The sequence below is a fragment of the Oryza sativa genome, chromosome 8, assembly GCF_034140825.1.
Source record: "Oryza sativa Japonica Group chromosome 8, ASM3414082v1".
Lineage (NCBI taxonomy): Eukaryota > Viridiplantae > Streptophyta > Magnoliopsida > Poales > Poaceae > Oryza > Oryza sativa.
The window spans coordinates 24,561,833-24,575,572 of record NC_089042.1 but is presented as its reverse complement, the minus strand read 5'-3'; the positions used below and the strand labels follow the sequence as shown (position 1 = coordinate 24,575,572).

Genomic DNA, 13,740 nt, shown 5'->3' with positions numbered 1-13,740 from the left:
AAATAATGTAATAAGGTTATACCCCAAGAATGGTCCTCCGCTGGAGTTTGAGGCAGTATTGCCTCCGTTGGTGTTGACGGGAGTCTCCTTCTCCTTGTCTCCAGTGTTCGACATGTTGGTGAAGATGAAGTAGATGTTGACGAACAGTGAGTAGTCGCGCCTTGCGCTCCCCAAAAACCTGATCGCCCGCCCGTCTGTGCAAACGTCGCAGCAACGCGTGGTTTCGGAGGCCTACTCTCCCAACGCGTGTGCACACACTCGTCAGGATGGGATTACCGTAGCAGCAACAGCTTTTGAAAATGGATGAAAGTGTGTCTTCTTCTTCTCGCGGGAGATCAAATCCATTCTCATTTTATAAGAGGAATGGAAGATGAAGAGTAAGAGTCATGGAATAGGAAGAGGAATGGAGCAACTAATTGTCATCAACTAGCCATGAACCATCCTCCACTATACAACCATCAACCATCCATCAATTAGGACTAATTGATATAAGTTACCAATTCCTTAATCAAATGGATTAATTCTCAAAACTCTTCATCCCATTGATATCCCATAGAAGAATGAATTCACATGAATTCCTAGCATAATGAGCCTTGGAATTTATTTGATTTAATTGATTTAAATGGATTAATTACCCAATTAAATCTAACAATCCCCACCAAATTTCAAGGCTCATGAGAATGCTCTCTATTCCATAGCAGCTTTTATATACCAGTGTTTCGGTGAAGACTGTTAAGTTGAACTTTCACCTAGAAAAGGAGCTACACCTGACCACAACTGAACAATGGACTATGCCTTGAATTGTCAGTCTTGTGCAGTTAGGTTTCACTCAATTCCATAACTGATACTAGGCAACCATTAGTATTCCCTCGGGTTGGAGCTTATAAGTCATACTCCAGGCCTTTCATGAGTATCTAGAGATCACCCAAATCTCATAGACTGTGACTAGCAGTCGAACTCATATAGGTGTGTTCCTTCTAAGATGTTCTGCAGGTCAACATCTCTGCTTGGAAAAGCCACTCGGATCACATTAAGACATAAGCCATCCTACCATGCAGGAAAGAAGAGAAGCACATCATGAAAATGAGCCCTTTTCAAGGGTCTCTTCTCTCAGTCACACAATAGTTTGTTTCACCATCCAAATTCACGGGATCTCCGATCATAATGGACAGGTTTCCACTATTATGCAACCTTAGGTGGGTATCAAGCCCATTTCCCTCGATGCACTGTCTATCACATTACGTGGTAGCCCCTTGGTAAACTGATCTGCCAGATTTCTAGCCGTTTGGACATAGTCCAATGCTATCACTCCGGAGTTTTTCTGCTTTCTGACAGATTTCAGTCTTCTCTTGATGTGTCTAGATGACTTCATGTTGTCCTTTGAACTGTTCACTTTAATAATCACTGTTTGATTATCGCAGTTCATTAGAATAGCTGGCACTGGTTTTTCAACCACCGGCAAATCCATCAGGAGTTCACGAAGCCACTCGGCCTCAACTGTCGCAGTATCTAGTGCTGTAAGTTCTGCTTCCATTGTTGACCTCGTTAAGATGGTCTGCTTGCAAGACTTCCAGGAAACAGCGCCACCTCCAAGTGTGAACACATATCCACTTGTGGCTTTTATCTCATCAGCATCAGATATCCAGTTTGAGTCACTATACCCTTCTAGTACTTTTGGATACCCGGTATAGTGAATTCCATAGCTCATAGTACCCTTTAGATAGCACATTACTCTTTCCAGAGCCTGCCAATGATCATCTCCCGGATTTGAGACAAACCGGCTCAGCTTGCTTACAGCAAATGAGATGTCAGGCCTCGTTGCGCTAGCCAAGTACATCAATGAACCAATGATTTGAGAGTATCTCAGCTGATTTGAGAGTATGTCATCGACATATAAGCACAAGATCACCCCTTCTCCCCCACCATAGCGATAGTATACACATTTGTCAGCTTCGTTCACAACAAAGCCTGCAGATGTAAGCGTGGTGTCAAACTTCTCATGCCATTGCTTAGGTGCTTGCTTGAGGCCATACAAGGATTTCAATAGTTTACACACCATTCCCTCCTGACCTTCTGGTTGATCCATATAGATCTCCTCCTCCAGCTCTCCGTTTAGGAAAGCTGTCTTAACGTCCATCTGATGGACGAGAAGACCATGAGAGGCTGCCAGAGCAAGTAGTACTCGAATCGTGGTCAAGCGAGCAACTGGTGAGTATGTGTCGAAGAAGTCCTCGCCTTCCTTTTGGGTATAACCCTTGGCCACAAGCCTTGCCTTGTACTTTTCGATTGTACCATCAGGCCTAAGCTTTTTCTTGAAAACCCATTTGCATCCTACGGGCTTGCACCCATATGGACGCTCAACGACTTCCCAAGTACCATTAGACATAATCGAGTCCATTTCACTGCGTACTGCTTCCTTCCAGTAGTCAGCGTTAGGAGATGAATATGCCTCTTCTATGGTTCTTGGGGTGTCATCCACGAGGTATACAATATAGTCATCTCCAAAGGATTTTGCAACCCTTTGTCTCTTACTCTTGCGAGTATCTACAATGTTGTCCTCCTCAGGATTTTCCTCAGGCGTTTGATCATTGTGTTCTATCGGTGCAAAGTGCTCATGGGGCATGACAGTTTCTTTACTAGAAGTGCTAGGTGTATATTTCATAGGAAATTCATTCTCAAAGAATGTAGCATCTCTGGACTCATGAATTGTACCAACATGCATGTCGGGTACTCCAGAGTTTACTATTAAGAATCTATAACCCACACTGTGGATAGCATAACCAAGAAACACACAATCAACAGTTTTTGGTCCAAGTTTCCGCTTTTTGGCTATAGGTACATTTATCTTGGCCAAACAGCCCCATGTTCGTAGGTATGAGAGATTTAATTTCTTCCTTTCCCATTCCTCGAATGGTGTTATTTCCTTATGCTTCATTGGAATTTTATTCAGGACATGACACGCAGTCAAAACTGCCTCACCCCACCATTCCTTGGAAAGCCCCGCAGTGTCTAACATGGCATTCACCATCTCAGTTAGAGTACGGTTCTTTCTTTCAGCCACCCCATTTTATTGGGGTGAATAGGGAGGCGTCATCTCATGAATAATTCCAAACTCTTCGCAAAAGGATGCAAACTCATTGGAAAAATACTCCCCACCTCTATCAGACCTCAACCGTTTGATTTTCCTTTCAAGTTGGTTTTCTACCTCAGCTTTATAGATTTTAAAGAAATGCAATGCCTCATCCTTTGTTTTCAATAGATACACATAGCAAAATCTAGTGCAATCATCTAGCAGTGTCATGAAATATTTCTTTCCCCCTTTAGTCAACACGCCGTTCATTTCGCACAAATCGGAATGAACAAGTTCTAGAGGTGCCAAATTCCTCGCCTCAGATGCCTTGTGAGGCTTGCGAGGTTGTTTCGATTGAACACAAGTATGGCACTTGGAACCTTTTACCAAAGTGAATTTTGGAATTAAACTCATGTTAGCTAAGCGCGTCATACAACCGAAATTCACATGACAGAGTCGCGAATGCCACACATTAGACTCATCATTCTCGCTAATATGGTTCACAGCATTATGATTATTACACATGTCATTCAAAGAAAAGCGGAACAAGCCTCCGCTGTCATAACCTTTTCCAACAAAAGTCCCATATTTAGATACGACACATTTATTGGACTCAAACACAAGTCTAAAACCTTCTCTACACAATAGAGAGCCGCTAACTAGATTCTTCTTTATTGAAGGGACATGCTGCACGTTCTTCAGCTGCACGGTCTTTCCCGAAGTAAACTTCAGATCGACCGTACCAACACCATGAACAGCCGCAAGCGACCCATTTCCCATCAACAAGGAGGAACCTCTCCCGACCTGATAAGAAGAAAATAGAGAAATGTCAGCACATACATGAATATTAGCACCAGTGTCCACCCACCAATCAGGTGAATGAAAAACAGAGAGAACTATAGGTAATATTTTACCGGACCCCGATGTTCCTCCGCCCTCGCTAATGATCATGTTGGCAGACTTCCTGTCTTTGCGCTCAGGACAGTCCTTGGCCCAATGCCTAGACTTGCCACACACAAAGCAGTCTCCCTTTGCCTTTCCCTTGCTTTTCTTCTTAAAATTGGTTGCAGCCTTGGGTTTGACATTAGGCTTGACTTTCTTGTTGTTGTGGGATGCAAAAGGGTTCTTCTTCTGTACCATATTGGCACTAGAACCTCCCTCAACCTTTTTGCCCCGGACGTCCTTTGCCCTCGCCTTCTCCTCAACACCCAAAGAGCCAATGAGATCAGGAACACTGAACTCTTGTCTCTTGTGCTTTAGAGAAGTGGCAAAGTCCGACCAAGAAGGTGGTAGTTTGGCAATAATGTCACCTGCCACAAACTTGTCCGGCAACTCACAGTTGTTGTTCTCAAGTTCCTTAGCCAGCATCTGAATCTCATGAGCTTGTTCAACTACAGAACGGTCATCGACCATCTTGTAGTCATAGAACTGCTCCATAACATACAGCTCACTGCCGGCGTCAGAAACTCCGAACTTGGCCTCAAGTGCATCCCACATGTCCTTCCCAGAAGGCATGTGCATGTACACGTCCACTATGTTGTCAGCGAGTACACTGATCAATGCTCCACGGAACAGGCAATCCGAAGCCTCGAACTTAGCCTCTTCCTCAGGAGAAAGAGGTGGTTCACTTCGTTTGCCCCGTGAAACATAGAAGCACTGCATCGCTGTCAACCACAATAGTGCACGTGCTTTCCATCTCTTATAGTTTGAACCATCAAAGGCATGTGGTTTCAGTGTAGCAGCAAAGCCAACTACCGAAAATGACCTATCAGGTTTTTGGATTGTTGGAAATTTGGTCATAATTCGGCATATTTTAATCCAAAATAACAAGATAATAAACATGATATTTACAATAGGATTTGATCCAGTGATAGTGGTGAATGTAATCAACATGAGCATGCTTAACGTTGAATTAGCATCAACAATCACATAATGACACAATGTTGACATTGCGATGAACATTAACAGTAAAACTTCTAATTGAAATAATGTAATAAGGTTATACCCCAAGAATGGTCCTCCGCTGGAGTTTGAGGCAGTATTGCCTCCGTTGGTGTTGACGGGAGTCTCCTTCTCCTTGTCTCCAGTGTTCGACATGTTGGTGAAGATGAAGTAGATGTTGACGAACAGTGAGTAGTCGCGCCTTGCGCTCCCCAAAAACCTGATCGCCCGCCCGTCTGTGCAAACGTCGCAACAACGCGTGGTTTCAGAGGCCTACTCTCCCAACGCGTGTGCACACACTCGTCGGGATGGGATTACCGTAGCAGCAACAGCTTTTGAAAATGGATGAAAGTGTGTCTTCTTCTTCTCGCGGGAGATCAAATCCATTCTCATTTTATAAGAGGAATGGAAGATGAAGAGTAAGAGTCATGGAATAGGAAGAGGAATGGAGCAACTAATTGTCATCAACTAGCCATGAACCATCCTCCACTATACAACCATCAACCATCCATCAATTAGGACTAATTGATATAAGTTACCAATTCCTTAATCAAATGGATTAATTCTCAAAACTCTTCATCCCATTGATATCCCATAGAAGAATGAATTCACATGAATTCCTAGCATAATGAGCATTGGAATTTATTTGATTTAATTGATTTAAATGGATTAATTACCCAATTAAATCTAACATGAATTACCAAGGACATGCTCCCGAACTCCTAAAATAGTACGAGTACTCTCAAACATTTCAATTAGCATTTCTTACAAAAACTAATTACATCTAACTAACCAATATTTTAATACAAACTTAAAATGTTTAATGTGTGTCTCAATCACCAGTACGGATTATCTTATTTATGGTACTGCTAGTGCACTAGCAGATTCTAACATATGAGCCCGGCCCTACATGCCATACAAAGAATTAATTAACGAGGACATATCCTCCCAAACTCCTAAAATGGTACTATTACTCTCAAAATTTTCAATTAGCATTTCTTAAAAAAACTTATTATATCTAACTAATCAACATTTTAATACAAACTTAGACTAAAATGTTTAATGTGTCTTCACTAGCGGTACACATTATCTTATCTATGGTATTATTGGTATACTAGCAGATACTGACGTGTGAGCCATAACCTATATGCTAGCAGGTAGACAGTTAGCTACTGCAATTGTATCAACAGTACTATAGATGATCTGCATTCCTGTAACACTAGCAGATACTGACATGTGAGCTAGAATCTATATGCCCCTGTATGCCAGCTAGGTATTTAGCCACTGCAAATGTATCAGCAATACTGTAGAGGATCCATTCCTTAAACCATGAACCCTTTTTTTTTTTTGGCGCGGGTGGAAATTCCCGTGCGCGGGGTTCTCTCCTCCCTTCCAAGCTTTTGCGCGACGCCGCCGCCCTCCCCCCTCCGCCGACCTTCTCCGACCGGCCGCAGCAGATCCGACGGCCGCCGTCCCCGACGTCGTCCACCGCCCTTCCCGATCTCCCTGCTGCCACGCCGGTCTGGAGCCGCCATCCCCGACGTCCACAGCTAGCAGCTTCGCGCGGCGGCCCTCCCCGACGCGTACGCGACCTCCGAGCTGCCGCCGGCCGTCGTCGTCCGGCGCCGCCCTCCCGACCTACTCCGCAGCATCTTCCGCTGCGCCTCCATCCCCGACGTCAGCTTCCGCCGGCCGTCGTTCGGCGCGGCCCTCCTCGATCTACCTCCGCAGCATCTCCGGCGACTTCCCCCCGCTGCCACGCCGCCATCCATCCAGATTAGGTGAGGCGGTGAGGCCTCGCTGCTCCCCTTCCTATTTATGTTTGCGTTTTTTTTTAACAAAGGTTATGAATCTTTCCGCTGAAAGAATTATAAGTAGAAAATCAGCACGACCAAGTTTTGGTAACATGACTATATGGCCAAGTCTTGGTCACCAAGATGATGTGAGGTATGCAGACATAGCAAGCAGAAGTACAGTTAACATGACTATATGATCTATTCACTAATGTGTTTTTATTTCCTGACTATATGATCAGCAGTAAAATGGTTACTTTTTCAATAATCAAGCTGAGAGAATTGAGTTCCTTCTTAATTGGTGGTCAGAAGATGTTGGTCCTAAGTTTAATTTTTAACTGGAGGATCACTGATGCTATTTTCAGTAAGATGAAGCCTGGTCTACTTATCCGACTGATGAAGGTCCAATCAGATGTTTGTTGCATTCACTTCATGCCATGACTTAATTCCCAGTAGAATAATTCTTTTTTTAGAATAGGTCACCAGGGGGGAGAGCTTCCCCACCTGAATTTGAATTAAAGAGGGGGCTTGAGGTTTACATTGACATTACACATTCATAGAACGGCAATAATTGTTGATACACTGTTGTAGCCCCGAAAATTTGTGAGAACTCAATGCACTGTTGTCCAATAAATATTCTGGTAAAGGTTGTGCATGCTGAAAAGGTATGTAGTATTTGTTACTTCTTGTATCTTGTAGTCATGTAGATTGATAATGGCAAAGATTTTTGGTAGTGTGTTAGGAACAAAAAGGAATTGTGCGGTTGGGCTGAAATATTTAGATTGGGAAATTCTTGTAAAAATATTTGGTAGTGCTGCTGAAATATTCTGGTTGGGAAATTCCTTAAAAAAAGGGCAGTGTGCTATTGGGATAGGAAATGACCAGGTTAGTAGTACTTGTTCAGCCTTCGACCTGAGATTTGGCAACAATTATTAACAGGAATGTGCTCAAACTAAAATCGTTTTTCGGGCTAGAGGTCTAGACATTGTAAATAAGTTTAGGCAACATATATCATTGTAAATAGCATGTATACCATTGTTTTTTTTCTCACATTATGTGGGCGACATATATCAGCTAGTACCCGGAGGTTTATCTTTGAAGGTAGCTTGAGTACTTCTCATATACATATATATTGGATGCCATATAGATTAGCACTTGTGAACTTGGATATCTGTGTAATTATGTATGTGTACTCGTTTTATGTTTGAAGAACAATGAATCAAAGGTTGTCTAATGCAATGGAAAGGAGACCTAACGGTGATCTGGAGTTCTCATGGAAGAGGGCCCGGTTGCATGGCCAGCACATACTACCGGAGGTTCGTGATCAAGGTAACGAGCCAACTTGCGTCTTCCAAGCCGTCTGTGCTGCTGCGGAGATGACGATGATGAGAAATCTTGCTGATCGTAACCCCCCCAGCTCTACCGATACCAGGTTTGATGCTGAACTGCTAGCGCATGACTATGAGGTAGAGGTTCAGCGGTCTCTTGGTAAGGACCATGACCTGGGTCACACCGTGCGGGCAGATACAGCCTTGCGTTTGTTTGGAAGTATTGGGGCATTGGCAACGTCATCAGGTTGGGAAGGCCATCAAAGGGTCAGACTCAGAAACTATCGCTCTCTGAGTATATCGAACTTCGAGAGGGTTGCAGAGTACATCATCCAGGGCACACCTCTACTTGGCACACTGCCAACCGGTGATGAATTCAGGACGATGCTTCCCGATGAAATATTTGAGTTTCGTCGGGGACTTTTGCCAGCTGGAACTGTGGCATCAACCCATATGGTTCTCTTCATGGGCTTTGGCTACAGGAATGGCCGCCCATACTTGGTGTTCCTTAACAGCAACGGCAAGAGCTTCGGAGACGAGGGTTTGGGCAGGGTGTACTTTGATCAGATCTACGCTGAGCTGTTTTATGCACTGAATGCCAGAGCCCCTGATGCCTCAGTACGGACAAGTCATCATAATGAAGATGCCAGCGCCTCTACCTCGGCGACCATTCAGCAGTTTACACTGTCTTCATCTGCTAGACCTGGACCAGCACACACTGATGCCAGAGCCTCCACCTCGTCCACCACCATGCAGCTATCATCTTCATCCACTCCACCGACTGCACCCCGACGCCGAGATGATCAGCCGTCTCCTCCCCGGCCGGCACAGCGCCGTCGGCTGTGACCTGCACTAACTGTATCTTCTAGACCTCTGTTGTCGTTCGAGCTACACCACGCCTAACCTTTCTGAGATCACTACCAGTAGTACTACCTTGGCAGCAATGCTGTGGTATCCATCGGCTTAAACTTACTGCTAGTATATACTCATAGATACTGCAAATCCTTAAGCAAATCACTATATTACTAGTAACTCTTTACTAACGAGACTTTTTACAGTGCTTGGGAGGTATCTAGGATACCGTTTAAACTATTAAATATCCACCGTTGATTGCTAAATGTTAATTTAGAAATAGAAATAACATGATGATGGGCAATTTAGTAATTGTTTTCAGTCATAACAACTTCTAACTTCTTCCTGATTGTTTGCTGCAAGCCCCTAATTCAATCACCATTGCTGCTCGCGTAGTATTACTTTCGTTCACTAATTCTCATCTCTTGCTGCTCCTGTTGCTTACATTATAGTTACTTATTAATTACATAAATCCATGGTCATTCATATCACATCCTCTAGGCTTTCGAAGGCATTTTTCTTATCTATCTTTTGGATGACCTGAGGAGATGCCGGTGTGGATCACTGTCTTAACTAGATGGTATCCCGCGCGTTGCTGCGGGACATTGTGCGGATAAAATTCTGTATGATTGAAGGAGATGTTTAAAATTGAATCCAACCAACAAAAGGAACTCTACAGTATGGTTCTTACTAATATGTCTGACATATAAGCAATCTAACAGGTCATGTGTAATTCCAATTGACCTTTGTGTTATTCACATACTGCATGAACCACATATGGCAGGAAGAAAAGCAAAAAGGTAAAGTGTACGGTTGGTTTTAATCAGACATATGCTTCTTGCTAATCTGGTAGGAATTGCATAGGTGAAGCATTAATTATTCGAATTGTTCTCGCATATATGAACAAATGTTAATCCATATTGTGAGACCAGGTAGCGATGTTCCCCTATGGTTGCTGTAAACATTGAAAAAACACATATTGACTATATTATAGATGAAATCAAGTTTATATGTCAGCTAGATCATGAAAGGTAAAGGCCTTAGTCTAAAAGGACTGGATTTGAATTATTTTTTCCATCCAATGGTCTGGTGCTGGACTGAAGCAATTTAAGTTTTAGCTTGAAAAAACAACATTGCAGTGTGCACATATATAGCAGATTGGGGTAGTGAAAAAAAGATTCGGTGTGTTACCCATCAAACATGGATAAGGTAATTCTTACAAAATCTCTACCTATCTAATTTATAATAAAATAATGATTGTCAGCTTTGCAATTTCATGGACTTTATAGATAGAACCTCAGACCACTGAATTATTTGATCGATTGCTCGTGATCCAAACTGGACAATGCCTTCCATCATCATATATTCTTCTTCCAACTGTAATAAAATTGGGTAGCAGAATCAGAATTTACACAGAGAAAACGCAGATAAACTTTCAATCCAAATTGCACAGGTACATTACATTCCAAAGAAAAACAATATTACAAAAGGCAAGAGACAATTCCGACTGAAGTAATAAGAGCACAGTTATACAAATAAGAAGGATATAGTAGCAAGGAAGGAGGGTGATAGGAACGAAAATGGCACATGCTGGGTTGCCAATGCAACCGAAGGGGATTGATTATATTGTGCTGGCGCACGGCATGGCCATGGAAGATACAAGTTAGGAGAAGAGATGAGGTTGAGGACATGCAGCGATCCATTTTATAGACAAACATTAATTATCGTCAAATGAGGAGGCAAGCTAGCAAACCAGGGAGTAAGAGCAAGTTTAATAATATAGCCAACTACTAACTCTAAATCATCTATAGCCAATGTAATAGCCAATTCATACAATAATTACTTACTATACTATTAATACCTGGTCCTACCTGACATCCGCACATTACGTCTTGAAGTCCGTGCTGCAGCTGGCTACAGATCTGTAGCCCGCTGCTCTTCTCTCTTTATTTTTCTTCTTAAAATATGTTTATAGCTGGCTTATAGCCTGCTATTGTACCTGCTCTAACGGGAGATGAAGTGGCGCCACACACATTGATGGGCGTCGACGGTTTCCATATCTAGTTAGAAACTGAGGAGGCGATTAAGCAGCTCGGGAAGTGGGGGAGAGGAAGGCAGGAAACGAAGCGGTGGGGGAGGGGTTGATGATTCCCCTGGCCGGCAAGAAGAGCGCGGCGCAAGCACAGGGAGGAGCTGGCGCGGTGGTGCGTGTGGCGTTTTCGTGGGAGAGGACACCGAGCAGGCTAGGGTGGGGTCCATAGGGAAGAGAGGGAGAGCGATGAGATGGGCTTTCTTGGGCTCTCCCGTGTGGGCTATTCTAATCCATAAACAGGATCCAAGCCTTTGGGAACCATGATCTAGACCATTGATATTTAATCTGATGGTTGCTGTACTGAGCGTTGAGATTCGATCGAATGGCTGAGAATAAATGGGTGACGTGGCTTAACCACAAATCAACTTTGGGTCTTAACTATATAGAAAGAAGGGATTAAATCCACCAATGAACTACCAAAACCTGAGATGCCGGTGTGGATCACTGTCTTAATTAAATCCACCAATGAACTGCCAAAACCTTAACTAATATGACACCGCGCGCCCGTTTTGTGGACATCAATATTTATAACAAAATAAATCTGTAATCGATCATAATGTCATATAATCGATGTTAGGAACTTCATACTACGTGTACGAAACAAATTCGAGAAGAACCGCATGAAGAACTTCTGTTACTGTGATTTGCCTTTCACATATGATAGATTGATTTAAATACCCATGGACACAATTATCTATATACCCTCCTGCCTAATCTCTATGTTAGTACTGGCCCACTTTTGTAAGTACCGTTTTATAGGTACCTTGTATTGTAGACTATTATATTGCAGCTGATCAACGGTTATCATGATTTCTAAGTACTGGAGAAAGTCTCTTAACTAACTGATAGTGACCTCAAGCAAGCAAACAGATGTTCTACTGCATGTTCCCTTCCAAATCCCTTCTTTCTATAAAGTTAAGACCCAAAGCTGCCTCCTCAATTCACCGTGTCATCAACATTATATTAGCCATTGGATTCTCTGTAGGTCTCTGGATCGACGGTTCAGCAATATTGGGCCATCCCATCCCACTCATGCGCCTCTCATAAATCCTTCTTTCTGTTGGCCCAAGCCTATAACCATGCCAATATTTGCCATTGTTTCGTCTCCCTCATGACTCCGTTGGTAAGGTGAACCATGGGCCAGCCGGTATTAATCCAGCAGTGAGTTCTTCACCGTTGCTTAATCCGCACACCGCAACAACCGCATCGCCTCCTCCCACGGCGATGCATCTCTCCCTCTCCTATGCCGTGCAACGTGCGAGGTCGCACCGGGGCCTATGGCGCCCGTCTTTCCCCCTCCCACATCAAGCCGAGTGCGCCTTGCAGCCTGTTTGCCTCATCGGCGTGTCAAGAGGAACGGAACCGTCGATACCCATGAAGAGCACACTTCAACTCTCACAACATTCAAACCGCCTCCTAGCTTTTAACTGTCGACCACCGTATGAACTTCGGGAGCTGCACAAAACGAGCACCAGCGACGCCACTCGCCCACCTCTGCGCCTCTTCGCTTTGTGCGCCAAGATTAATGGGGAGGAAAAGTCTGATTTTATCAACATCCAACCATCTCGTTTTCAATTTGCAAATGACCTCACATAATCATATTGCCATTGCATCCATGGTTTGTTCTTTGAGTTCTTTCTTTGATTTGCTCTTAGATACCACTCCAACCAACAGTCCATGAGGACCAAGAGTTCGAGACTTGCTGTTAGACCATTCCTAACCCAAAACACTACATATAGTTTCCATGAACTCTACATCATTAAGAAACTAGTACTAGACACTACTCTTTCAATGCAAACACCACTCTTCCATACTTAAATTTAATGCTATTTATTTCACATGATGTCTTGGATGTTGTGTAGAAATCATGTCTCATGCAAAACCTAGTTTTCTTATCTTTCCTCAGTTATTCACTTGCCACATCATCTTTTATCCGAGGTGGCATCTTATTTACTGCTATGGACATTATCCTAGTTATTGAGTTGAAAATGGCCTTAGACTTGCTGACAGCTGACTTGCTTGTCCTTTCGTTTTCCCCTCTTGGCCTCTTCTACAGATTTGGTTTAGTCTTTAGATCTAGGAGAGAGTTAAAGAGAAAGGGTTCAGATCGGTGATTATCGCGGACAACCTGCTGCCCATGGTATGATTTTCTTGATTACTATATACATAGAAATAACATATTTTGTGCTGGCTCGCGAGGTTCTAAAGACTACTCCTATATAATATGGTTTTAGGTGTTTTTTTTAGAGAGAACAGAGCTTGTGTTTTTCACGTTTCATTGACACGTTTTCAAATTCGAGCCGATTTGCAAATAGAGGTATTGTACATTTGTACTACTGTTCTTGGTATTTTGTCATCAAGGAAGTATTTATCTCATTATTTGGAAGTGAATCTCTATCTCTATCTCTACTATTAGAAAAATTGAAAATATTTTTGCTGAGATTTTGATAGGTCGCCTGTGTTTGAGTTGGTTTTGATTTGATTTTGGTTTGCCCGATTGGCCATCTGATTCCTATACGCACCTGATGCTGCGTTCGCTTCCACTAGCCCAATTCCGATTTAGCTCATCGTACTGCTTACGCGCCACCACCGCCTGCTCCTTTCTGTCCCTCCCAGCGATCTATACGAACCCAATCAGGCGAATGATGGGAGACGAGATCGTTT

At 43.2% G+C, this 13,740-nt stretch overlaps 1 long non-coding RNA gene across 1 annotated transcript; it reads right to left on the bottom strand.

The window, feature by feature from the left end:
* Positions 1–3,533: 3,533 nt before the first annotated feature.
* LOC136351327 (uncharacterized) lies at positions 3,534–4,125 on the bottom strand. The gene is made up of 2 exons (XR_010734338.1): positions 3,990–4,125; positions 3,534–3,874 (listed from the first exon to the last, which is right to left on the bottom strand). It is a non-coding gene; the product is annotated as an uncharacterized lncRNA (long non-coding RNA).
* Positions 4,126–13,740: the final 9,615 nt, after the last annotated feature.